This window comes from Apis mellifera, linkage group LG15 (genome assembly GCF_003254395.2).
Source record: "Apis mellifera strain DH4 linkage group LG15, Amel_HAv3.1, whole genome shotgun sequence".
Classification (NCBI taxonomy): Eukaryota; Metazoa; Arthropoda; class Insecta; order Hymenoptera; family Apidae; genus Apis; species Apis mellifera.
This window is the reverse complement of record NC_037652.1, coordinates 8,534,413-8,561,839: the sequence shown is the minus strand read 5'-3', so window position 1 is coordinate 8,561,839 and position 27,427 is coordinate 8,534,413. Positions and strand designations below refer to the sequence as shown.

The 27,427-nt window shown below is 41.6% G+C and overlaps 1 protein-coding gene and 1 long non-coding RNA gene across 5 annotated transcripts in view; one reads left to right on the top strand and one right to left on the bottom strand.

The window, feature by feature from the left end:
- The window catches only part of LOC726948 (suppressor of lurcher protein 1), a 388,735-nt gene that overhangs the window by 199,671 nt on the left and 161,637 nt on the right, over positions 1–27,427 (top strand). The gene's annotated exons all lie outside the window — the stretch shown is intronic.
- Positions 1–27,427, bottom strand: part of LOC113219270 — a 59,370-nt gene that overhangs the window by 29,669 nt on the left and 2,274 nt on the right. The gene's annotated exons all lie outside the window — the stretch shown is intronic.

The following is a 27,427-nucleotide window of genomic DNA, read 5'->3' as shown; positions in this document are numbered from 1 at the left end:
GAAGATCGGAGGGGAAGAGGAAGCAAGACTGAAACTGGCTGACCAGTTGAAAACGTACAAGGTCCATCTCGCGCGCCTTTTGACCGATTGACGCCAAGGAAAGAGTCACGATTTCTTGCCGTCTCTTTTTCTCGGCAGTGGAAAAAGGGAGGGGGAAGTCGGTGACCCCTTGGAAACCGTGGAAAATCTAATAGACCGCAAGCGAGGATGAGATATTGGGTGGAAGATCGGGTTCGACCGATGGCCCCGTACACATCCAGAGTTCAACTTCATATCCGTGACGGAGTTTTTCCTCCAATTCCTTTTCCCCCCCCTAAATTTATCAATTCCTCTTCTTTCTTATTTTTATCAATCCCTGCTCCTCCTTAATTTTATCAATTCCTTTTCCTCTCTAAATTTATCAAAACTTTTTTACAATAAAGAGGAAGAGGAATTCATAAAAATAAGGAAGAGCAGGAATTGATAAAAATAAGTACGAGCAAAAATTGATAAATTTGGAGAAAAGGAGAAACTGATAAATTTTGGAAGGATTGAAAAAATTTGGGGAGCAGGAGGAAACATTCAAACGGCGTTATCACGAGTATACGATTTATCGATATCAATAGAGAAGGGAGGAAAGAGAGAGAGACAGAGAGAATCTCGGTCATTCAGAGATTTTACTAATAAAATCGTCATGATGCATACGTGCGAAGAGAAATCGGCAATAACCACTCCTCGAAAGAGAGAAGGAGGAAAAGCAATTGATAAATTTGGGAAGAAGAGAAGGAATTGATAAAAACAAGGGGGAGGAGGAATTGATAAATTTGGGGAGGAGGAATTGATAAAAATAAGGGGGAGGAGGAATTGATAAAAATAAGGGGGAGGAGGAATTGATGAAAATAAGGAGGAGGAGGAATTGATGAAAATAAGGAGGAGGAGGAATTGATAAAAATAAGGAGGAGGAGGAATTGATAAAAATAAGGAGGAGGAGGAATTGATAAAAATAAGGAGGAGGAATTGATAAAAATAAGGGGGAGGAGGAATTGATGAAAATAAGGAGGAGGAGGAATTGATAAAAATAAGGGGGAGGAGGAATTGATAAAAATAAGGGGGAGGAGGAATTGATGAAAATAAGGAGGAGGAGGAATTGATAAAAATAAGGAGGAGGAGGAATTGATGAAAATAAGGAAGAGGAGGAATTGATAAAAATAAGGAGGAGGAGGAATTGATGAAAATAAGGAGGAGAAGGAATTGATGAAAATAAGGAGGAGGAGGAATTGATAAAAACAAGGGGGGGGAGGAATTGATGAAAATAAGGAGGAGGAGGAATTGATGAAAATAAGGAGGAGGAGGAATTGATAAAAATAAGGAGGAGGAGGAATTGATAAAAATAAGGAGGAGGAGGAATTGATAAAAATAAGGAGGAGGAATTGATAAAAATAAGGGGGAGGAGGAATTGATGAAAATAAGGAGGAGGAGGAATTGATAAAAATAAGGGGAGGAGGAATTGATAAAAATAAGGGGGAGGAGGAATTGATGAAAATAAGGAGGAGGAGGAATTGATAAATTTGGAGGGGGGGAGAAATTAATAAAAATAAAAAGGAGGAAGAAACATTCAAATGGCATTATCACAGCCGACAATACGATTTATCGATATCGATAGAGAAAGGAGGAGAAGAGAAGGAGAGGGGAAGTTAGAGAAAGGGAGAGGAAGAGAGAGGTAGAGAATCTCGGTCGTTCAGAGATTTTACTAATAAAATCGTCATAATGCATACGTGCGAAGAGAAATCGGCAATGACCACTCGTCGAAAGAGAGAAGGAGGAAAAGCAATTGATAAATTTGGGAAGAAGAGAAAGATAAAAATAAGGAGGAGGAGGAATTGATAAAAATAAGGGGGAGGAGGAATTGATAAAAATAAGGAGGAGAAGGAATTGATAAATTTGGGGAGGAGGAGGAATTGATAAAAATAAGGAGGAGGAGGAATTGATGAAAATAAGGAAGAGGAGGAATTGATAAAAATAAGGAGGAGGAGGAATTGATGAAAATAAGGAGGAGAAGGAATTGATGAAAATAAGGAGGAGGAGGAATTGATAAAAACAAGGGGGAGGAGGAATTGATGAAAATAAGGAAGAGGAGGAATTGATAAATTTGGGTGCGAGGGGGAATTGATAAATTTGGGTGGGAGGAGGAATTAATAAAAATAAGGAGGGGGAAGAAACATTCAAATGGCATTATCACGGCCGAGAATACGATTTATCGATATCGATAGAGAAAGAAGGAGGAGAGAAAGAGAAGGGGAGAGGGTGAGGCGGAGTTAGAGATAGGGAGAGGTAGAGAATCTCAGTCGTCCCGAGATTCTACTAATAAAATCGTCATGATGGATACGAGCGAAGTGAAATCGGCAACGATCACTTGTTGAAAGAGAAAAGGGGGAGGAGGAATTGATAAAAATAAGGAGGAGGAGGAATTGATAAATTTGGGTGGGAGGAGGAATTGATAAAAATAAGGAGGAGGAGGAATTGATAAATTTGGGTGGGAGGAGGAATTGATAAAAATATGGAGGAAGGGGAATTGATAAAAATAAGGAGGAGGAGGAATTGATAAATTTGGGTGGGAGGAGGAATTGATAAATTTGGGTGGGAGGAGGAATTAATAAAAATAAGGAGGGGAAAGAAACATTCAAACGGCGTTATCACGGCCGAGTATACGATTTATCGATCACAGAAAGGAAGAAAGAGAGAGAGAGAGAGAGAGAAAGAGAGAGAATCTCAGTCGTCCCGAGATTCTACTAATAAAATTGTCATGATGGATACGAGCGAAGTGAAATCGGCAACGATCACTTGTTGAAAGAAAATAGGAGGAGGAGGAATTGATGAAAATAAGGAGGAGGAGGAATTGATAAATTTGGGTGAGAGGAGGAATTGATGAAAATAAGGAGGAGGAGGAATTGATAAAAATAAGGGGAGGAGGAATTGATAAAAATATGGAGGAAGGGGAATTGATAAAAATAAGGAGGAGGAGGAATTGATAAATTTGGGTGGGAGAGGAATTGATAAATTTGGGTGGGAGGAGGAATTAATAAAAATAAGGAGGGGAAAGAAACATTCAAACGGCGTTATCACGGCCGAGTATACGATTTATCGATCACAGAAAGGAAGAAAGAGAGAGAGAGAGAGAGAAAGAGAGAGAATCTCAGTCGTCCCGAGATTCTACTAATAAAATTGTCATGATGGATACGAGCGAAGTGAAATCGGCAACGATCACTTGTTGAAAGAAAATAGGAGGAGGAGGAATTGATGAAAATAAGGAGGAGGAGGAATTGATAAATTTGGGTGAGAGGAGGAATTGATGAAAATAAGGAGGAGGAGGAATTGATAAAAATAAGGGGGAGGAGGAATTGATAAAAATATGGAGGAAGGGGAATTGATAAAAATAAGGAGGAGGAGGAATTGATAAATTTGGGTGGGAGGAGGAATTGATAAATTTGGGTGGGAGGAGGAATTAATAAAAATAAGGAGGGGAAAGAAACATTCAAACGGCGTTATCACGGCCGAGTATACGATTTATCGATCACAGAAAGGAAGAAAGAGAGAGAGAGAGAGAGAAAGAGAGAGAATCTCAGTCGTCCCGAGATTCTACTAATAAAATTGTCATGATGGATACGAGCGAAGTGAAATCGGCAACGATCACTTGTTGAAAGAAAATAGGAGGAGGAGGAATTGATGAAATAAGGAGGAGGAGGAATTGATAAATTTGGTGAGAGGAGGAATTGATGAAAATAAGGAGGAGGAGGAATTGATAAAAATAAGGGGGAGGAGGAATTGATAAAAATATGGAGGAAGGGGAATTGATAAAAATAAGGAGGAGGAGGAATTGATAAATTTGGGTGGGAGGAGGAATTGATAAATTTGGGTGGGAGGAGGAATTAATAAAAATAAGGAGGGGAAAGAAACATTCAAACGGCGTTATCACGGCCGAGTATACGATTTATCGATCACAGAAAGGAAGAAAGAGAGAGAGAGAGAGAGAGAGAGAGAGAATCTCAGTCGTCCCGAGATTCTACTAATAAAATTGTCATGATGGATACGAGCGAAGTGAAATCGGCAACGATCACTTGTTGAAAGAAAATAGGAGGAGGAGGAATTGATGAAAATAAGGAGGAGGAGGAATTGATAAATTTGGGTGAGAGGAGGAATTGATGAAAATAAGGAGGAGGAGGAATTGATAAATTGGGTGGGAGAAGGAATTGATAAAAATAAGGAGAAGGAGGAATTGATCAATTTGGGTGGGAGGGGAAATTGATAAATTTTGGTTGGAGGAGGAATTGATAAAAATAAGGAGGAGGAGGAATTGATAAAAATAAGGAGGAGGAAGAATTGATAAATTTGGGAGGGAGCAGGAATTAATAAAAATAAGGAGGGGGAAGAAACATTCAAATGGCATTATCACGGCCGAGAATACGATTTATCGATATCGATAGAGAAAGAAGGAGGAGAGAAAGAGAAGGGGAGAGGGTGAGGCGGAGTTAGAGATAGGGAGAGGAAGGGAGAGGTAGAGAATCTCAGTCGTCCCGAGATTCTACTAATAAAATCGTCATGATGGATACGAGCGAAGTGAAATCGGCAACGATCACTTGTTGAAAGAGAAAAGGAGGAGGAGGAATTGATAAATATAAGAAAGTGGAGAAAACATGCAAATAGCGTTATCACGGTCAAGTATACGTTTTATCGATTATTACAAGAGAGAGAGAGAGAGAGAGAGAGAGAGAGAGAGAGAGAGAGAGAGAGAGAGAGAGAGAGAGAGAGAGAGAGAGCTTAAATTAGTAGAATCTCGGTCGTCCCCGAAATTCTACTATTTTAATTGTCACGATGGATACGAGTGAAGTGAAATCGGTAACGACCACTCCTCGAATGAGAGGAGGAAAAGCAATTGATGAATTAGGGATGGAGAAGGAATTAATAAATTTGGGCAGAAAAACATATTGATAAAAATAGGAGGAAAAGTTCCAATTCCTTTTCCTCTCCAAATTTATCAATTCTTCCACCTCCTTATTTTTATCAATTCCTTTTTCTCCTTCTCTGTTTCGAGGAGTGGTCGTTGCCGATTTCACTTCGCTCGTATCCATCATGACGATTAAATTAGTAGAATCTCGGGACGACCGAGATTCTCTCTCTTTCTCTCTCTCTCTCTCTCTTTCTTCCTTTCTGTGATCGATAAATCGTATACTCGTGATAACGCCGTTTGAATGTTTCCTCCCACTCGTGGAAGAGAACGTTCGAGAAGCGAAATAAAGAAGAGGAGAAAAAAGAATGAAAGAAAGAGAGAGAAAAAAAAAGAAGAAAAGGAAGAAATCTTCGTTCGATTCCTTTTCGTTCTGGAAGGAAACCTCGCATTATTGGAAAGCTCGTAGTTTTGTACGTTTTCTCCCCCCTCCTTTGGTCTCGATGGAGCGAAAGGATGCCTGTGACTAATGACGTTAAGGCTCCAACCTTCGACCTTAATTTGTGTGTGCCTCCGTAATTTCGTCACTCCCCGTGTTTCTCTTATTTCTCTCATTGCTCACGTTCGGGGGAACGTCTCCTTTATATACGATTTTCGTTTATATATATATATTTCTATTAAATCTGGGACAAAAATTGTATCGTTCGTTAAACTAAAGTGACACTTTGGAAGAGGAGAGGAGCTTTATTTTTAAAAGCAATTTGTCTCGCGTTTTTAAACTGTCCTTATATACGTAGAATAACGTAAACTTTCAACTTTTAAATATACAACGCGCGAAAGAGACAAATCTCTCTCTCTTCTTTTTACATATCACATTTAAATTTCCATTCGACGCAACGCAACGAACTGGTGAACGATCATTGACTCGTTCTACTGGTAATCCCCCGTCCACTTTCCCCTCGTTTTACTCGCAAAATCGTACCCTGTTTCGGCCTGCGTTACGCGACAAATGCACAGTTCACAATTAATTGCTCCGGCGCATCGATCATTTATACGTATTGTGGCCGGAACGAGTGACACGCATCGTTTCTTCTACCGCGTCACGAACACGCGCTCCCGAAATCGGCACATTTTCCGCAAACTCATCCGTGATAATTCACCGCGTGAGCATCTCTCTCTCTCTCTTTTCACCGGCAAGTGACGAAGACAAACGATCCTTTCAATTTACCGAAACACGAAAAAACATACGCGCGATCTTACGCCACGCTCGACATCCGCGTTTTTATCCGCGCGCTTTCCGCTCTTTTGTGCGTGGCCATTGTTGCCTAGAAAAAAAAAAAAGAAAAAAAAAAGAAAAACGATCAACAAAGTGAGCCAACGAGATCGAGGAGAAATTGAATTCTTCCAAGCGAGAAGAAGTGTCATTTTGGCACGAGGGGAAACGTTCTTCCCTTTCGTCCACACCAATCTTCGATTATTCCCGACTGACGCCCGATCCCTTTTTTGAATATTGCCGCGCTTTTCGCCACTTCACGACCGAGCCGAGTATTTATATATCAAAGGGATCGTTTCTCCTTAATCCTTTCTGATCCGAGAATACCGGAGGAGGAGGTTTCTCCGAAGAAAAGGAAGCGCTCGGTTCGATTCGAATATTCGTGGGGTGTTAACGAGAGGTGGTCGATTATTAATCTTTATTTGGGGAGAAGGAGCATATTGGCGGGCTGATAAAATCGTCGTGGAACCGTCCACGATGGCGGTGTAGCCATTAGTCCACGCCAACTTTGGAAGGTACTTAATCCAGGTATTAGACTTAGCGTCAAGACGTGACGCGAAGTTTCTCCTATTTTACGCAGCGGCGTTAATGCCACGCTGTGTTACCCAAACTTTCGACGCAAATACCGGAGCAGCAAATTTATTTGCCAAACGATGATCCAGTTTTGGGGGGAAAAAGCAGGCTGGAAATAAATAGACGAACGAAATGTTCGAAAAGATCGATTCGCCAAACTTGTGTCGCGATTTGCTTCGTTAAAAACGATTAACATATTCGATCCGGTCCCCAACGTGTTATTCCCATCACAGATTACAGATTCCGTGATTAACCGTTCAACGATTATTATTCCATGCAAATCGGATTCGTTTTTGCTAAAAAATAATCAGTTCCACCAATATTGAATTTTTCGAGAGAGTGTTTCTTTTTTTAAAAGAATTAGATAAAAAGATCTTTTTCTTATTAGATTTTACGAAGCTAATCGAGACACGTTAAATTCTTTTCCCTCCCCCCCGATCCAATCGAATCGCTTTTGCGTATAAAATTGTAAACATATTCGCGAATTCGGGTGGAAGAAGCGTTAAACCGATTGGCGGAAAGTTGGTGGAGCCGGGCGGAAATAGAAATTAATGAAAGCCGGATCAGGAAACGGATAGGGAGGATATTACGTGTTGAGGATATGGACTTGCCAATTACAATCGTATCCGAGCAGCTATCACCCCCACGGGATGTGCAATCGCTGTCTGTTTCTATCTGACCGGAATATCTACCTTCGCGTGTATCTCCGCAACAGTATTTCCCAATCATCTCCAAATCCAATTCAACTACTCCCCTCTCTCAACCGGGCCAACTTTCCAACTCCTCTCTCGAGACGAGAGAGAGAGAGAGAGAGGAAAGGAAGAGAAAAGAGTTTAATTTTTTCCTTCCGTTTAATTTTCGAATCTCGAAATCCAAGGTTTAGGTTCAGGTTGAGAACCCCTGGTAGCCACGATTATTCGCGCAAACACGCGCGTGCACGACGGGACAAAAGTATATCTAGCGACTTTCTGGAAGTCCACCACCATCGTGCCTCCTATTTTCCGTCTGCTACAGCTTCGAGTCAGCCGACCACAAAATGTATCATCTCCTAGTTTGTACTCCCCGGGTTAAATTAGATTTTATTGGGACTGTTATCCATTCCACGTTACCCTCGGAAAGTACTTCCGGCCGAAGCAATCACGACTCCTCCTCCTCTCCCTCTCTCCTCCTCGTTCGCCCCCAACGGGGCAAAATTCGAATCCATTCCGACGAAACGGCGGATGCGGTCGATCGGTACCGTAGCACGTATCCCAAAGGCTAATCATTCCTTCCTGCGAGCTAAAAAAAGAAATCCCTCCGTCTCTTTCATCCTCCTTTTCTCCCCCGAAACTTCGTTTTCTCGGAGAGCAAAGAGGAGAGATCTCGAACGATCACAATCGAGAAATCGAGGATGGCGAAAGATCGGATGGAAAGAGGGATGATCAATTTTTCTTCTCCTTCCCTCTTTTCTTTCCCAAAGGTTGATTTTTACGGGATGGAAGATATTTGGATTTCAAGAACCAGTAAATATCGGAAGGTAAAAAAGTTACGGGGGAGAGGGGAGTGGATAGTTTGCGCGAGGCAGCTTTAAGATCTTAAACTTCCTGGAATAACTGCAAGCTTGGTTAATGCGCCGCTATGTTTTTCCGTAACTAGCAGTAGAAGGGGAAGGAGGAGGAGGAAAGAAAATAAGGCGAACGAGATTGCGAGAGAGCCGGCATGGAACAGCTTATTCGTGCCGCTAACTTTACCCGATACTATAGTCGCGACGTAGACAAACTGTCGCAACTTCCGCGAAATTGTCGAGTTCGAGCGACCTATCATCCTTCAAACTTGGCCCGGCGCGAGATCGCCGCTTCGTGTGCTGCACGTGTGCCGCCGCACGCTTCTTTTCCTCGCGCTTTTCCCTCCGTGTGTGTGTGTATATCGCGGCGTTGCGTCACCACCCTCTTCCCTCTCTTTGGCAAAACCTTGGCAAGTTCAACGACACGCCGAGTGTCGTGCATCGCGCTTGGCAATCTTTCAGCGATCGGGCTACGACCAACCGCTCGACCAACCTCCCCTCCTCCTCCTCCTCCGATTAACCCTGACGAAGCGCAGGCTTCCATCGATAAAATCAACACACCGATATTCATATCGAATGAAAGGAACGAGTAGTATATTCGATGCACTCGGCGATGATGCGGTGCGCGTTCGTACGTAACGATGGATTCGTGAAATTCGAATTTAGAATTTTAGAGAACGTAATGATTTGTCCATGATTTTTTTTTATAGGAGTTAGAGTAGTAGATATATTCTAGTCCATCTTTCCTTCACAAATATTTGATTCGCAAAAACTGTATTAAAATTAATTTTTCACGTTTATGTAATAATTTATACAATATTCCTAACTTATCCTTGTTAAAGCGCTTCATAACGTTAATTGAAACATTTATATATTTAAAATCACAAATTTATTATTATTTATCTCACACGTAATATTTCAAGCATTATAATATCGCTTTCTAAAAATTGAGCCTCCTTGTTACAATCTCCAAACAGTCTTCCAAATTCTCGAGAACTTCATAAATGAAGTTGCATATTGCGAAAGAGAACACGACCTAACAACTCTTTCACAATAATCCTTTTCCACGAATCTTCCTCCCCCTTCCTCGACGCACAAAATTCCTTAAACTCTCCCCTTTCCGCGCGATAAATCATCGAAAAACGGAAGAGGCAAGGGGATAGATTATTAACCCGCTACTCTAACTCCTTCCCTTGGTCTTGGTTAATCGAGGCACGGACACGCGGAGGGGAGGGGAAGACACATAATTTTCTGGGAACTTCTTATCGGTCGGGATCGGTCGGGATCCGGTCGACCGAGAAAGAAAGCCGAAATTCCGCCGGAAACGACGGGAACGACTGACTACCTCGCGACTACCTCGCGACTAATGATAATTGCCAAAGCGATACCTTTCTTTCTTTTTTCCTCTCCCTTCCTTCCTTCCTTTCTATCTGCGTGCGACTCGCAAAAACGACGGCAACTTTCGCCGGACCATTGCCATTACACCGGCGATAACTCGTGGATACAAATGCTCGTGGATAACAAACCCCTTCCACCGGGTCGAGCAACATTTTCTCCCTTTTTGGGGGAGGGAAGAAGAGCAAGAGATCGATACCATCGATAATTATTATTGCAGGGAGATTTGAGTTTAAAGGAAGTCAAGATCCTCGCGAAAAATGTTTACGAGATTTGGATTTACGAAGGAGAGGGAAGGGGGATGAGGTGAGGTGAGGTGCTGATAAAATATTTTATTAAAAATTGTTTCCCTTTTTGGGGAAGAAAGAGGAAGAGATCGATATCTGCTCGTCGATGATTATTATTGCAGGAAGATTTGAGTTTAAAGGACGTCAAGATCCTCGCGAAAAATGTTTACGAGATTTGGATTTACGAAGGAGAGGGGAGAGGAAAGGGTGAGGTGAGGTGAGGTGCTGATGAAATATTTTTGTTTCCCTTTTTGGGGAAGAAAGAGGAAGAAATCGATATCGTCGATGATTATTATTGCAGAGAAGATTTGAGTTTAAAGGAAGTCAAGATCCTCGCGAAAAATGTTTACGAGATTTGGATTTACGAAGGAGAGGGGAGAGGGAAGGGGGATGAGGTGAGGTGCTGATAAAATGAGAAACTTGGCCGGAATCGTCTCTAACTCGATTAAGTTTTAACTAATGTTTGCGTTCAACCCGAGTGTTTGTTCAGTCTGCTGTTATCTGCTGATAAGCAGACGAGGAGGGGGGGAGATGTATAAAACTCGCGCGAATTCGCGATAATGCAAATTACTTTGACTCTCTTCTTGCGGGGAAAGAGAAGTTTGATTTCTAAGAGTTTTCTAAGAGAGGAGGAGAGGGGGAAGAAAGACGAATTTCGATCGAATAATCGAGCAGAAATTTGAAAATTCGTTTCTTCGCTTTATTTCGTCTTACTTTCTTTCCTTTGCTCGTCGAACTACTTTTATTCGATTCGAAAAGTTGATGAAAAAATACACGCGCCTTTCTCCCCTTCCCTCTCCATTTATCGATAAAGTTTCTCTTTTTCGAAGCTTCTAATTGATGTTTACGAGAAAGTGGAAAATCGATCTAACTTGAAACCGTTGCGTGGCTCCGTACTCTTGTACCCGCGTAACCGCGTAACCGGAAACTCGAGCAATTTCCCAAACTATTTCCACCAAGCGTCCTCCGGTTAAAATGAAGATGGATACGGTTAAACGGCGTGTCGCGGATAAAACAACTCGTTACGAACGTGTACGGGGGCGATAGGGATTTTCAACCGCGTACTTTAATTTTTCCCTTTAATTTTAATCGAACCGAAGCAATATATCGTCGAACGGGCTTAGAAATTTAATTAAATAGGAACGAGGGCGAAAGAGGCTTTAATTAGACGGCGAGCCTATGACGAAAAGTTTTCATCGAGAGGCTCTGCCTTGCTCTCGAACCTGAGTCAACTCTTTGTTGAAATTAATATTTGTCCAAAAATATTATTCGTATTGCGGAAATCGTCGATATTATCGTCAATCTTTTTCGATCCATCCGTTTCTCCACTTTTCTATTTCGTACAAGAGGAAATGCCTTTGCCGCTACGTATCATTTCTCGATACGATTTCAACGTGAAATTGTTTAAAATCATGGCCTCGAAACGAGACGAAACGAGACGAAACGAAACGAAACGAAACGATCGATATAGCGCGTAATGCATAATGGATAGGCAACAAATCGATGAACGGCACGTAGGCCGAGCGCGTGCCGCACTTTATTATTATTCCAAGCTGGAAGCCGGCTTCCCAAATAATTCAAATCGGCCGAGGAGGGAGATACGATCGATAAAATCGCCTCCAGTCTCTTCCACTCGGTTGTTTCGGCATAGTGAAGCAAGCAAGGAAGGAAGGAAGAAAAGAGGGGGGCTCGAGCGCCAGAAGCGCCGCCCTAGGCGTCTAACTAATTTCTACGTTTACTAATTTGTCGCGGCTCACGCGGTAATTCGTTGCGCGCCCGCCCAGGCCACGCCACACGGCCTACTCTATCTCATTTTCATTCAAGTTTGCACGAGCGACTGCCCGCCTCGGACCTCCCCCGATGTCATAACACTTTCATGACTTTGGGGAACAGCCTCGTAACCGCGTTGCGGATTGCTCGGAATCGAGCCACTTGCTTACCGCCATGCATAACGCTCTGTCGTTATTGCAAATCCCTTACGTATTGACCTCTCAATTCCGTGAGATCCGAGGATGGAGGCGATAAGATTTTGCCTGTTCGATGCGGACGAGTGTCGAGCTTCTCTCGTGCTAGATTCCATTTGTCGTTTTTCAAATCGTCGTAGAGGATTTTTCCTTTTGATTCGTTAATAAACCGAGACGATGGAAAATTAGACGCAATTTCGACTATTCGTTTTACACTGGAAAATGTACATACTTTTCGAGTACGGAAGTTTGGAAGAGCTTTCAAGATTCTAAAAAATATTTTGCACGTTATAAACGGCCAGCGAGGGGTTTGCTTATCGAATTTTCCGTTTCATTGAACTTTAAGACATGTTTGGGACGCGTTCCAAAACTTTCGTGCTTCCAAATCTCACGTGTACGTCCAAAACGCACAAACTTCGAGCGAAACGTTCGTTTCTTCTTCTCCGAGAATTTCGCGATTCCAACTCCACCTTAACGACCGCTCCCTGATCCCATGGATCCTTTCCCACCGGCAATTTCTAGGTCAACCGTGTCCAACTTTTTCGACGACGCTTCCCTTAAATTCCGTCCGTCCACCGTCCGAAAACAAAACCGCGAGGAGAGAACTTGTTACAAAACCGCGGAAAGAAATTCAAAGCCATTCGGTCCCAATTTCTCGAGAGACGAGAGACGATGCTCGCTCGCGCGGTGTCCGTTTAATCGTCCGGTTGAGCTGATAAAATTGTAAAGTTTCCAGGATGGACGAGAGAAAGGAGAAGGTAAGCTGCAGGAGGAGAAGGGGAAAAAATTTGGCGAGAAAGTTTTGAAGGTAGACTCGATAAATCTGCCCGTCGTTTCTTTCATAACGAAAACCGAATAGCGAAAGAGGTTATGTCGGAATGCATACGGTCGATATAAAAGCGTTAAAATTTACATGGAGGAAAATTTAACATACGAATAAACTCCGAGCTTCGATAATTCGTTGTTTCAATTCACTTCACAATGGGCAAAATTTACTTGATTTCCAACTTTGTCACTACTTTTTCAACGGTAGTTTATTAACGACCAACTCGAGTGGCGCGAGTGCAGCGCCCCGTGGCCGACGACGTAAAACCGACGTGACCACAGGAGGGGGAGAGGGACGCGGTGGAACGGACGAGGCAGAGTCGTGGATACGACGAGTGCAAGTTTTTGGAGGAGAGAGAGAGAGAGAGAGAGGTTGAGCGGCGCGAAACGGGATATTGTGGGTCAGAGTGGCGCGACGCGTAAAAATTACGACTGTTCATTTCGCGTGCCAAACTTATCTCTCTTTCTCTCTCTCTCCCTCTCCTTTTCACTCGTATCTTTCTTCTCCGTCTTCTCTCGAACCTCGAATTTCTCTACTTTCCTCGCCGATTCGCTTCGCGAGCGTACATCTTGCGCGGTACGGTGACCCATGAATTGATTATTTCCCCGTTTCGTCGTGACAGAATTTTATCGTAGAGACGCTCGAGCGCGGCGAGACAGAGAGGGCGGCATTGATATCGGTAAAAATTCGTCGCTTTATATCCGTGGATAGAGGTAGAAAGGTTTTGTTTTTCACGGGAGGTGAGGTGAGGTTAGGTTGGCGATATAAAAGCGTACGAGGAGGGAAGGGGAAAACTTGCACGCTTAAGCTTCGAAGTGGGTTAAGCGCTACGCCAAAATTTGACTCTGTCGAGTTACGATAAAAAATTATTATGAAAATTATATCAATTCGAACTTATCGTCGAATTAATTCGCAGTCTCGTTGAAACGCGCCTTTATATAACTTTTTCCACGCAACTCGGAAGAAAGAAACGTGTACAATAATTTATATACATTTTTCGTACAACTTAAAATTTATTTCCCCAATTTAATTCTTTCTTAAAAAAACCTTAAACTTGCTGCTTAAAGAGAATCACAAGCATCGGATATTACGCTTTTCGTTCAAACGAAACAAACTTTCGTGCTTCGGAATTAAAATTAAAAATATTTCTTCAACTTCTCTCTCGACGAGAGAGAGAAATATCGAAAGATACACCAAAGTGAACACGTATCTTTATTTCACCTAGAAATAATTTCTCGCCCCTCGAGCTTTCGAAAATAAATTCAAGAATATCCTAGCTATACTCACCGACCGGATAAACCCACTCAACCCAACGTCGATCGACCGTTACTTATAATAATTCTCACGCACACGACGATACGCGGAAAAATCCGCGCATAATTTCCTTCCCCCCCCCCCCCCCCGCTCCGCGGATAATCCGGGCTGGCTTAAAGGCGGCACGTTCTCGTAAGAGATACAGAGAGGGCAAACGTTTCCAACAACCGCGTTCGCAAATATTTTCGAGGGGCGGAACGGAAGATTGGGATGAACGGATGAATGTTTGAAACGATCTACGGGGAGAGGGAACGCGCGCGCGTTGCGGCGGAGCGAACGAAATAAAATATGAAGTGGGAAGCGAGGGGATAGCCGGTGGAAAGCGGTCGAATCACGGCCGGATTAACTCTTAAGACGGAATGGAGGAGGGAGGAGGGGGGGGCAAGTTGCGGTAAGACAGCGGAAAATAATCGGACGGATAACTGTAAAAGGCGGATGAGAGGGAGAATTGAGGAGAGAAGGGGATGCTTGGTAGTGAAACTTTCGTAATCGTTCGAAATTTTTCGTAATTGCTTCGAAATGGATGAATCGATCGATATCACAGTTTTGATTGTGATTGAGAGAGAAAAGGGGGATGTTTCGTGGAAATTTTTCGTAATTGGATGAATTCGAGGATCGATATCAGAGTTTTGAATAAGATTGCAATCGAATTAACCGGTTGTGAAGGAACAAAGGACAGGGAGGGAAAAAGGGGATACTTCGTGTCAAAGCGTGGAAAACTTTACCAACGTGGAAATTTTCTACTAATTGGTTGGTTCGAATTGGAGGAACGTTTGAATTCGAGATTCGATTTTAAACATTGAGGAGAGCTAATTGGTTACGATGTGAAAATTCATTTCGTAATTGATGGAAGGACGTTTGAATTCGAGGATCGATATAAGAATTTAAGATCTAGATCTAGGATAAAATTACGAGAGAGTGTTAAAACTTAACTTATCTTTCATAATTTTGGAAAGGTAAGGATTTCGAGGATTGGCGTGATTTTTGGAAAAGGGAGAATCTCGTTTACGATCCTCACGTTTACCGACTCGAGTTGTTTTCAAAAACAATCCCCATTCGCGCGAGCAATAAAGCACGCAACGAGAGGAATGACGAGATTTTTAGGGCCACGTTTCACAAACACCTTCTTTCTCGTCTCGCGAGTTAGGATGGCAAGTTTTATTTAAACTCACAAGTGTGCTGTCTTACTCGAAAGAAAGCGCGCAATAATCTTCGAACGAGTTCAGTTGTAAAAATTGTTATTTACGATGAAACGTAATTTCATACGCGATCTTAAAATTCCTCCCGCAATGTTTCTTCCTTTCATCGAGAATCCAGGCATTCAGAATTCCCCAATACACGTGAAGGAAAGAAGGATTATTATCCATAAGAAAACCCGAAATGAAAAGGGAATTGAAAGCGTATACGCAACACATTTCGTTGTATTAAGCACGAATGCTTAATTCTCATAATTCGGGCAAACAAACAAACATTTCCCCTTTGTTCCCGTTTTAACGGCAGTTGTCCATGCATTAACAAAATGATGTTTGCCGTTGCCGAGGTTTGCCAAGCTTTCCCGTTGTTCGGCAACATTTCACGCGGCGATAGACTCCCTCCTTCTCAAAGAATCCGTCAACACGGTTCATAAAATAAACGCGTGCCGACTATGCATAGAAATAAAACTTGCCTCTTTCGTGCAATTATACTTGGAACGTCAATATTGAGGGAAATTAATTTCTCCTCTTCCTCCTTCTCCTCCTCCTTGACCGAAATTTTCATCCTTCATCCGGTTTTTTAATTCGAGGCAGGCGCAACTGCAAAATGCATTTTTTCGTTACAAGTTCAGGTTCGTCAGGCGGGCGTCCTCGAGCGTTAAAATTGGATCGTATAAATAATGTATATGCAAACTGTGGTGGTCACAGGGGGAGACCTTCCTCCAAAGTGTACAACGTTACGCGCTATATATATATATATATATGTAACAGAAAGCGAATTTTTTTTTGTTTTTTCTTTTTTTTCCAGGAAATTTTACGCTCTGCGGTGGAAAGAAAGGATTTGTTCCTGCTACGAACACTGCGATGAATATTTAAAAACCCTCTCTCTCTCTTTTTCTCTTCTCTCTTACCGTTTCGCTATTGTTTCGTGCGTATGTTGCACGTACGTTGAGAACGTAAGGCGATGATTATTAGCTCTGTAAAAATTAGCGTGAAATCGGGAGGAAAAGGGAAGAGGCGAGGGGAAAAGAAGAACGTTCGAGGAAACGCGAATAGTTTAATACGTGTCCAAAAGAATTCTCTATGCGCCGGGAATTGGTCTTCTTTTGAAAAGAAAAAAGCCTTCTTTCACTTTATCGCTTTACTTATCCGAGTTTACGAGTCGGTCGATAATCATTGTCGAGGTTTTAATTAAAAGTGGACCCGGAGAGGAGTTTCTCTTTTCAGAAACTATCCCCGTAGTTTCATCTTGATAATAATTGACTAAACAGCGTAGGGAAAACTGTCTTTCAAACATTTTCCAATCTTGTAAATGGCACGCACACATATATGTGTGTAATTCGAATGTAAAAATTTGAAAAGAAGCAACTTTAATTAAAATAATTAGACAATTTGGTAGATGAACTCTTCGCACCTGATCTACCGCGCTATTCTAATTCAAAGGGGTTGTAAATTTTCAAGAAAAAAGAGGTTATGCACGCAGGTGTTCCCTTCCTTCTTTGCTATAATAACGTTACGATTGATCGGCATTGATTATGAAAGTTGGCCGAAGACAAAAGTATCGGGATCGGCTAATTATCGTGGTGCAAAGTCATCGCCCGCATCTTGGAGGAAAGGGAGAGGAGGAGTAAGGAGGAGGAGGAGGAGAATGACGTAACGGTTCACGGAGCGACAATTTTTCTCAAACCTCTTGTCTCTTCAACTTCCTCTGTTCAATCCTCGCCTGCAGAAAATACAATCACTGTCCCAGATCCGTTCCAGCAAAGTTCATCCCTTTGTGTACCGTTCGAAAGCGAGGGTAAAGTGCCCCTCCTCGCTCTCCTACCGACATCCATTCTTCATCATCATCCTCCCACCCACGCCTGTACGGGTCTCTCCCTCTCCCTTCGATACCCTTTCCAAGGTAGCCCCTCTCGAAAGACAGGCGCCGGACGGGAGATAAGAAAGGGAGGGGGGGAGAGATCGTGGTAACACGGTTCGTTAATACCCCGTTCAAACGGGATCGGAGATCCTCGTTCGAATTTTTTCGCTCACACAGGAAGGAAAGAAGAAAAGAAACAAAGACAGATATAATGAAAGAAAGAAGGAAAGAAAAAAGAAGGAAAGAAAGAAAGAAGGAAAGACAAAAGGAAAGAAAGAAACAAAGAAAGAAAAAAAAAGAAGGAAGTAAGAAAAGAAAGACAGAAGGAAAGAAAGAAAGATAGAAATAAGAAAAGAAAGAAAGAAGGAAATAAAAAAAGAAGAAAGGAAAGAAAGAAGAAAAAACAGAAGGAAAGAAAAAAAGAAGAAAGGAAGGAGAGAAGAAAAAACAGAAGGAAAGAAAAAAAGAAGAAAGGAAGGAGAGAAAGAAAAACAGAAAGAAAGAAAGAAGGAAGGAAAAAAGGAAAGAAAGAAAGGAAGAAAAGAAAGAAGGAAAGAAAGAAAAAAGGAAATAAAAAAAGAAGAAAGGAAAGAAAAAGAGAAGAAAGGAAGGAAAAAAAGAAAAACAGAAAGAAAAAAGAAAGAAAGGAAGAAAGACAGAAATAAGGAAAGAAGAAAGGAAATAAAAAAAGTAGGAAGGAAAGAAAGGAAGAAAGACAGAAATAAGGAAAGAAGAAAGGAAATAAAAAAAGTAGGAAGGAAAGAAAGGCAGAGAGACAGAAAGAAAGAAAGAAAGAAAAACAGAAGGAAAGAAGAAAAGAAAGAAAGCAAGACAGAAAGAAGAAAATAAAGAAAAAAGGTAGGAAAGACAGAAAGAAAGACAGAAGAAAAAAAAGAAAGAAAGGAGAAAAAAAAGAAAGAAAGAAAGGAGAAAAAAAAGAAAGACAGAAGGAAGGAAAGAAAAAAAGAAACGAAAGAAAGAAAGAAAAACAGGAGGAAACAAAGAAAGAAAGACAGAAGGAAGGAAAGAAAAAAAGAAACGAAAGAAAGAAAGAGAAACAGGAGGAAAGAAAGAAAGAAAGACAGAAGGAAAGAAAAAAGCAAGGAAGACAGAAAGAAGGAAAGAAAGAAAGAAAGAAAGAAAGATAGAAGGAAAGAAAGAAGAAAAAAAGAAGAAAGAAAGAAAGGAAAGAAAGACAGAAGAAAGAAAGAAAAGAAAAAAAGAAGCAAGAAAAGATAAAAGGAAACAGACAAAGAAAGAAAGAAAGAAAGAAGAATGAAAAAAGATAGGAAAGAAGAAAGAAGGAAAGACAAAAGAAAAGAAACAAAGAAAGAAAAGAAAGAATCGTTTCAATCTCGTCGTCTCCTCTTCATCTTCGAAAGGCCAAGTTCGAAGCCTGCCTTGGCCTGATCCACAACCCATCCACAATGTTGACGTTTTCCAACTGTGTCGCGATCTCTCCGCAAACATCCATACGCCTCCCCCCCTCCTCGCCGCCGTTTCGCTCGACTTGATTAAATTCCGTGCAAATTCTCTTCTTACGCATTAAGCGGCTTAAAATGTAAATGCCTCCGCTGAAAAATTACTATCCGCGTTCCGGTAAACGCGGCGGTCCTCTTCCCTTCCCCCTCCCCCGCGACCTGGAATTTACAAACTCGACACTGGGCTGCGCCTCCAACTTCCGCCCGCGCTTTCGCTGCAACCGACACGCGCCGTCCGAAATCGCCGTCCCCTATTATCCCCGGAATTAAATCGCAACGTTTAATCCGATATCAAACCGCGTCCCTCTGTCGTCCGATTCTTCATTGTTAACCGCGTGTAAACGTTTCGTTCACGCGGGGATAAGCCTTTCTACATCCTATAAGCGTATAATGGAAAACGCAACGTTTTTTTCAACGTTCAGCCTTCTCGCCTTCTCGCCTTGTCGGGTATCAATGATAAACGAAGATCGGTGCGATTTTTCGAACAACACGTTTAAGGGAGAGAGAGAGAGAGGGGGCGATGAATATCGATGATTCTTCTCTTTTCCAGTTTGGAAGGGAGAGAGAGAGGTTAACACCTTGCAAAATTTATGACGGAGCAGGATATTATTCCGGAGATACTTTGGAATTCTTCACGGTGTGGTAGGTAGCTGGTTTCTCGTAGCAACAAGTTGCGTCGAGATTCTCCTGTGCCCCGCGCTTCAAGTAACGCGGTTGTTTCCGATGAAACCAGTTGTTTCTTATTTTCTTTCTTTTTTTATCTTATTCTTCGTATGCCTGCGTCGAAGAGCGAGAGGATTAATTAAAAGTTCGACGAGTCGGGTTATATCGTCGTGTAACAATATTTAGAATATTTTAATTTAAAAATAATTAGATTCGTTCTTAATTAACTTGGTTGCAACAACATTATTCTCGTATAAGGATCGTATAAGGAAATTTAATTTCACACTTTCGATTTTCTTTCTTTCTTTTCCACGGAAGAAAAGAAGATACGTCCGTGAGATTCAAATTTGTTAACCGCAACACCCGCGTAACGAATTCGAACGAAACGAAATTTTTCCTATCCGTTCACGATTAAGTTATTTGAAAACTTGTTTCCTCTCGCCGAAGGAATGCTTTATTACGGGAAAAAAACCTCGTACAAATCCTCGAACGAAACGAGGAAAAGTTAAAGCTTTATTTTATAATTTAAAAAACAGCGGTGTAAACGCGAGAGAAGAGAAGAAAAAAAAAGTAAAAAAGAACGGTTGCACACAATTCCTATATAAGTAAAATTTAAATTATTTATATCGGTATTGACGCGAAATAATAGCTGCGAGCAACGTCGAAAAACTATTAAAAAGGTTTGCCAAATAGAGCGGTTATGTAACAATAACCAGAAACGAAAAAAGAAAAAAAAAAAAAAGAGGAAAAAAATAACCGGTATGTAACAAAACGATATCAGTACTCGATATCGATATTCAATCTCCGAATCTATAGATAAAATCAAATCCAATCCCGATCCTTTTCCCTCTCGTATCAATTTTATTTTATTTCTTTCTCCTTCGTGAACAAATCGCAGGGATCGAAGGGATCGACGAGAGATTTTCGAAAAATTGATCAATCATAATTGCTCGATCAAGAACAATTGCTCGAGAGAGAAGAAGAGGAGGAATTTTCCCTTCTGTCGAATCCCGTCGATCGATCAGAAATTTCGCATCGCACGACGAGGATAATCGTGTTTACGGTTAGCGGACCAATTTGGTGGTCAAAGGAGACATCGAGATCCCCCCTTCGCAGATCTCGACGACGACGTCTCTCCAACGTTTTACGAAGTTAATTCCGCTGTGATGTAATTAGAAGACCTTTGTTTCCAGACTAGACAAAGCCTCTGTTCGTCGACGCACGTGTGCGTAGACGCGAGTGGCCACGTCGTCGTCGTCGTCGTTATAGTCGACCGCATTCACGGGGACAACACCTTAATCGTTCCTTCTTGCGCCTCCCTCCCTCCCTTTCGCAGTCCCTTTACAGTCACTTAGACAGTCACTTGCCCCTCGATCGTTTCCACCCTCTCTCTCTCGAGTCAATTTTCTCGCCAACTTCGCCAACTCCTTCGCCACCCGAGTTTCTCTTTACGCATTGTCTTTACGCGCAATTTACATCCGGCGAATCGTCGTCGAGCGAGCGTTACGTTTCCACGATTGAAATTGAACAGTCGAGCAGCGTATCAAAACGTAAAATCATCCGAAGAAAGAGTTTTTCATTAACGAATTAAAATTTCCAAGAGTGAGTTCTTTCCAAGAATCGAGGAGAAAAAATCGGAAACGTTTTAATCGCTTCGATAACGATGCTTTAAAGAAATTCGATCGAGATAACCGACTTCAAAAGTAAGAACTGTAATTCGTTGCGTTTATGACGTAATCGAGGCTACGTGACTTCGATCCCGATTGCTCTCTCTGGCCGAGCAATTATAAAATAATTTCTCCCCAGGATGATCGATACGGTAACAGGTTCTTAAAACCTGTATATATCGAAATTAAAGGTTAACCTTTTATTGGTTTGGAACAGAAGATTGGAGAGCGAATGGTGGGAAAAAAAAAGAAAGAAATCACAACTGTGCGAGGTCACACGCGCGTTAAATGGAAAAGCTTTCGAAATGGAAGCGGCGGTGGCCGCTGTGTATTTTCCTTTTTCTCCTGCAACGCCGCCACCACCCGCCTCGTTACCTGTCCTCGCGCGTCACGTCCCTCGTTCCAGTTTGATCACGTTTGATTCGTCTCCAACGATCGCGCATACGTGCTCCCGAATTCCCGCCTCCTCCTCCGCTAATTCGAAATTATTTGCACGTTAACGGTGACACGCGTTTGTTGCCAGACTGATTTCCCCCGGAATAGTTGGCCAAACTATTTCGCCCTTCGCGATGTCGTTAGGCCGATATCAACTTTGCCACGCCCCCCTCCCCCTCTTCCATTATCGGCGCGCACGCATAGCCGACATTAAAAGCCACTTAGCCCTGTTTCGCGTTACACACAGACCGGCCAAGAACCCTTTCCGCAAGAACGGCCTTCATATATACATATATATATAAAACTCGTTATATATATATAAAAACCATCGGTTTAATCACCTTGTACGCGAGAGTGTGATAGTAAGATTCTTTTTTCCACCACCAAAGTCGCCCCTTTCTCCTCCAACTAGGAACACTACGAACCTATAACGCGCCAAGCCTATTTACTCATCTGCTATACTAGCCTATATACCTCTATATATATATATATATATCCACTCGTTTTATCCACCTTGGTCGCTGCAACCATCGCTTTCTTCGTAGTTTCCTCGAATCGTTACGCCCGCACCCACGATGCCCGCATCGTCGTTTCAATCCGCCTACCTTCGGTTCTCCCTGCACTTTTCCACCCCACTCCTCTCCTTCCCCCTATAAGACTTCCCTACAAGCTACCCCATTCACTACTCCCGAACTTTTACTTCCGTTTTATTTTCTACGCTTAAAGAATATTTCCCGCGATAAAGAGATCGGGTTATGGCGCACAAAGGCAGCAGCTTTCATTCTGTTTGTTCCGGGGGCGCCGGAAGAGACCACAACGTGAGCTGTGTATATATATATATATATATATATATATATATATATATATATACGTATCCCACCCTCTTTTTTTCCACTTCCAGAACCACCACTTTACTCCTTACTCCTCGCTTCTTACCGCAAAAGCTGGCCCTGTCCGTCCGTCTCTTCAATCCTTTCTCTCTCTCTCTCTCTCTCTCTCTTTCTCGCCGCTCATCCGTGCGCCTGGCTACGACTTGCGGCTTTCTCCGCGTTTAATGAAAGCTTTCGGGTTACGAGTCGGACAGATAGGTTTTTTCTCTCTCTCTCTTTCTATTAATTAGAGGACTCGAGTCGAGTTATTCCATCGTAGATTGTAGAGTCGTGATGTAAGAAGAGGAACAAGTTTCTTTCTTCCTTCGTCGGTTATTCGCCGTAATTAGAAATTAAAATTGAAATTTCTAATTATCGCCGGGGGAAATCGATAATAACTGGCAAGCTGTGTTGTTCGACCGAGGAATTTTATTCCTTCCTTCGTCGCGATGAAATTAATACCCCCAACTGTTATTTCACTCCTCGTTACTCCTCGTCTACCTTCGAGCGACATTCCTCCCTTCCTTTCTTCCACGCACATTGTTACGCGTAATTTCTCGTATCCGATTCGAAAGCGGCGAAGGTTTAACGCGAGATCGAAATAATTTGAATTCTTCTTTTTTTAACGAGAGCTTCGATACGAAATATCGAATCTACCAAGGAAGTAACCAAGTAACAAATTTAACGAATCTCGAAAGGATAAAAACAACTTCCTTGATCTCGAACCTTATTCAAATTCAAATTCCTAATTATCTAGGCTGAATTGCGACGGGGATGATACGATAGAGAAAGCTAGGAAAAAGAGAAGAAGAAGGAGAAAGGAGAAAATTCCAAAGCTAGATTGGCGAGGTCGCGTACACCGAGGCCAAGAGTCTTGAATTAGGGAAGTGAGAGTGAATCGAGTCGGATTTTTCTCTTGGAATCGACTGGTCGAGGCTCGTACAACTGCAAAAAAAAGGAGAGAGAGAGAGAAGGAAAAAAGGGATTCGTGGAAACGAACTGATAATGATATGCGGTCGACTCGAAGGGCGCTGCCATCGCCGTGGAAAAAGTTTTCTCGTCGTTGGCCCCCGACTATTCATATTATTCGGGGAAAAAGTTGCACATCTCATATTCTCTCTCTCTCTCTCTCTCTCTGGCCAGTTTCAGATTGGCGAGAGAATAACGACGGAACTAATTATCACGGATGTTCTATCGGTTAATCGGGGTATCGCGTCGAGAGGGAATTTCGAGGAAGACACGAATTTGAATATTTTTGAAATATCGAATTCTAATTCGGATCAATGTTTCGAGATGGTGGTGATAGGGTTAAGGGGATTATTGACTTATCGCGAGAGGCGACCTTCGTCGATCGAGAGCAAGAATAAGAAAAGGAAAAGAACTTTCTCGATGGAAAGTTTCGAAAGAGAAAGAGAGAGAGAGAAGAGCATTAATCTTTCCACGAGGTTTGAAATATTAAAGATGATGATCTTTAATGGAACTCGGAATTTCTCTGTCTTCTTCCTTCTTCTCGTTCGATTTTTACTTCGATCAACCATGATCTTACGAGAATTTGAAGATTCTCTTGCCGGCTACGAAATTGGAAATTGAGAATCTAATTTTAATGTCGTTGTTTATTCATATAGAGAATAATATTATCCTTCTCTTTTTATTCCTTTTCCTTATTATATAGACGTCGATCGAAATGAAGTTCCATCGAAAGTGGCATTCGAGGGAATTCCTTAATCGAACGCGGATTCTTTGACGTCTAAATTTAATTCCTCTTTTTCGTAAACGATGTAAACAAGATTTTTAATATAACGCATTCTTTCTCTTTAAGAAAGGCTTTATCAAAGGTACCGTTTGGATATCGCTCTATCGAATCTTTTCACGGTGAGAGTCTCGCGAATTGCTCGCACGCATTGCGAAGAATTTCATCCGTCGAACGATGAACTTCCAATGAGAAATATATCTCGTTGCAAATATTATTTTGACAACGAGTCATGGATAATCATTAAAACGAATAAATTTTCCACGCAAAGGCCTCGCCACGAATTCACCTCTTCGAATTCAAACGCGTGTTTGGTATCGCGGATTCGAAGGAAGCTTGCCACAGCTTGCCCGTGACTTTCCTGTATGTATGTACGTTCCACGCCGTCTTTGCATCTTCCGTACCTCTTTACAGCTTCTTGAACGAGATCCAGATTCCGATACATAATACGCCTTTAAAAAGTAACGAACATCAACGAGTTTGGAAAAAAAAAGAAAGAAATAAATCGTCACACACGACGGGAGAAGGGGAAGAAGCGTTATCTTTCGCCCGTTTAATTTCCTCCAACTGTCAAACTCGGTCAATTATTCAATAGGTCGTGGCGCGTCTAGATACAATAGAAATCCGATAGAAAGCTCAAAGCTCGATAATCTGGAACACCCGCAGAACCGCAGAAACTAAATTGACTTTCGCTCAGATAAATCTTTCAAACTTTCCTCTTCTTCCCCCCTTTCTCTTCCTAATTCCTTCAAACTGAAAAAAAAAAGAAGACAAAGAGCTGTTTCCCCGATCCAAAAGATCAAACCCCATTAACAGTCCTCGAAAAGATAAAATTTTCCTCCGTTTGAACACGAGGATGATATTGCTTGTGTTTCGAGGCCGAGAGATCTATACGTAAGATCGAATCGCAAGTTTAATTCGGCAAGGGATGTTTCTTCTCAATTTCTCGAGCGTCGTCTCGAATCGCTGGGGGGGGCTTGTGCCGCGCGGCAAATTCGAAAGAGAGGGGAGGAGATGCTTATTAATTATTCCTCGCCTAATCGTCCCTCCCGACGACCCTGGAAATTTATCCCTCGCCCCCGACTCGATTTATCGATACCCGCCCGCTTTACATTCGAGCGTACAGAACCTCACCCCACCGTCGTCGTATTTTATTCCACTCCTCCCGATACTTGTTTATCCCTGACCTATTTCGCCGTCACGAGCAACACGAGGTACACGGGCGTATCTCGTATCGATAATATCCCCCTCGTACGCGGAACGCTTGAAAAACGATTCGTAAAATTTAATGGAGCGTATTACACTAAACCGGGGTGAAAACTAAACGGAGGGGAAATATCGGCGGGGGAATCGCCGCTCGATTTCGAGGCGTGGCGATTTTTACATCGACGCGTGTCGCGCGCGTTTCTCGCGGGGACAAGTAATAAAATTGATCGAACCGAGATTTATTTCGCCGCTTCTTCTTCTTCTTTTTTTTTTTTTTGGAGGAACTGGAGGTTTTCGTTCGAAATTCTTCCAAATTTTACGGTAAATTAAATTTAATATGAAGGAATCATTTTTAATAGATAAATAAATAAATCGCGAATCTTATTTATCAGGAAAGGAATATATAGGAATTATGTGTAATCGAAGCGAGATTTATTTCGCCACTTCTTCTTCTTTTTTTTTTTGCAAAAATACGGAAGGATTGTCTTACTATCTATTTTGTTTTTTTCCGTTCGAAATTCTTCCAAATTTTACGGTAAATTAAATTTAATACAGGAATAATTTTAATAGATAAATAAATAAATGGCGAATTTTATTTATCCAGAAAGGGAATATATATACGAATTATGTGTAATCGAAGCGAGATTTATTTTGCCGCTTCTTCTTCTTTTTTTTTTTATTGCGAAAATACGGAAGGATTGTCTTACTATCTATCGAAATTTTGTTTTCCGTTCGAAATTCTTCCAAATTTTACGGTAAATTAAATTTAATACAGGAATGATTTTTATAGATTTTATAGATAAATAAATAAATGGCGAATTTTATTTATCCAGAAAGGGAATGTATATAAGTTATGTGTAACCAAACCGAGATTTATTTCGCCGCTTCTTCTTTTTTTTTTACGAAAATACGGAAGGATTGTCTTATTATCTATCGAAATTTTGTTTTCCGTTCGAAATTCTTCCAAATTTTACGATAAATTAAATTTAATATGAAAGAATGATTTTTAATGATACGTAATAAATAAATGGCGAATTTTATTTATCCAGAAAAGGAATGTATATAAGTTACGTGTAATCGAACCGAGATTTATTTCGCCGCTTCTTTTTCTTTTTGCGAAAATATAGAAGGATTGTCTTACTATCTATCGAAATTTTGTTTTCCGTTCAAAATTCTTCCAAATTTTATGGTAAATTAAATTTAATACAAGAATGATTTTTAATAGATAAATAAATAAATGGCGAATTTTATTTATCCAGAAAAAGAATGTATATAAGTTAAGTATAATCGAACGGAGATTTATCTCGCTGCCCCTTTTTTTATCGTGAAAATACGAAAAGATTGTCTTATTACCTCTCGAAATTTCGTTTTCCGTTCAATTAAATTTAATACAGGAATGATTTTTAATAGATACGCAATAATAAATAAATTATTTATCAGAAAAAGAATATATACAAGTTACATGTAATTGAACCGAAATTTATCTCACTGTCTCTTTTTTCATCGTGAAAATATCGTTTTATTACCTGTCGAAATTTTGTTTTCCGTTCGAAACTCCCCCCACCAAATATTTTAAACTTTACGATAGATCAAATTTAACAATAAAGGAATGATTTTTGAGCGGAGCGGTACGGCAATAATATGGTATAAAATATAGATAAATCGCGAATCTCATTTATCCAGAAAGGGAATATATATATACAATATATATACAAGTTCGAGCTGCGTCTTGCACGCCGGTTCCGGCAAAAGGAATTAAATTCAAAGTTTCATTAAGGATACTTGCCGAATAAACAAGCAAAAACCAAAAAGGTGTATCAAAGTAGATTCCCTTCCCTTCCTCTTCGCGTTTTCCATTTCTATCCCTCCCCCCCCCCTTCTCTCGTGCCTCCTCGATCGCGCGATGCACAACTTTCCGCCTTTCGCTCCCTCTCCTTTGGCCCCTCCTCTCTCTCTCGTTTGGCCCGCTTTGGAATCTCCAAGTTGGTCGGAGAGCGCTCGAGGGCGCCCCAACTCCCGGGAAACGATTCCCGTATAAAGAAGCCAGGCGCAGCTTCTTCGAACGGTGGTCGCGAGACGTTGTAATTCCTCCTCTGTAAGGGGAGCCCCCTTCCCCTTCCGCTTCGTTGGAATCTTCTTTCCTCCCCTCCCCAAGCGTATCACCTCCCCCTCCCCTCCTGACACCCCTCGCGTAACAATAGCGTAC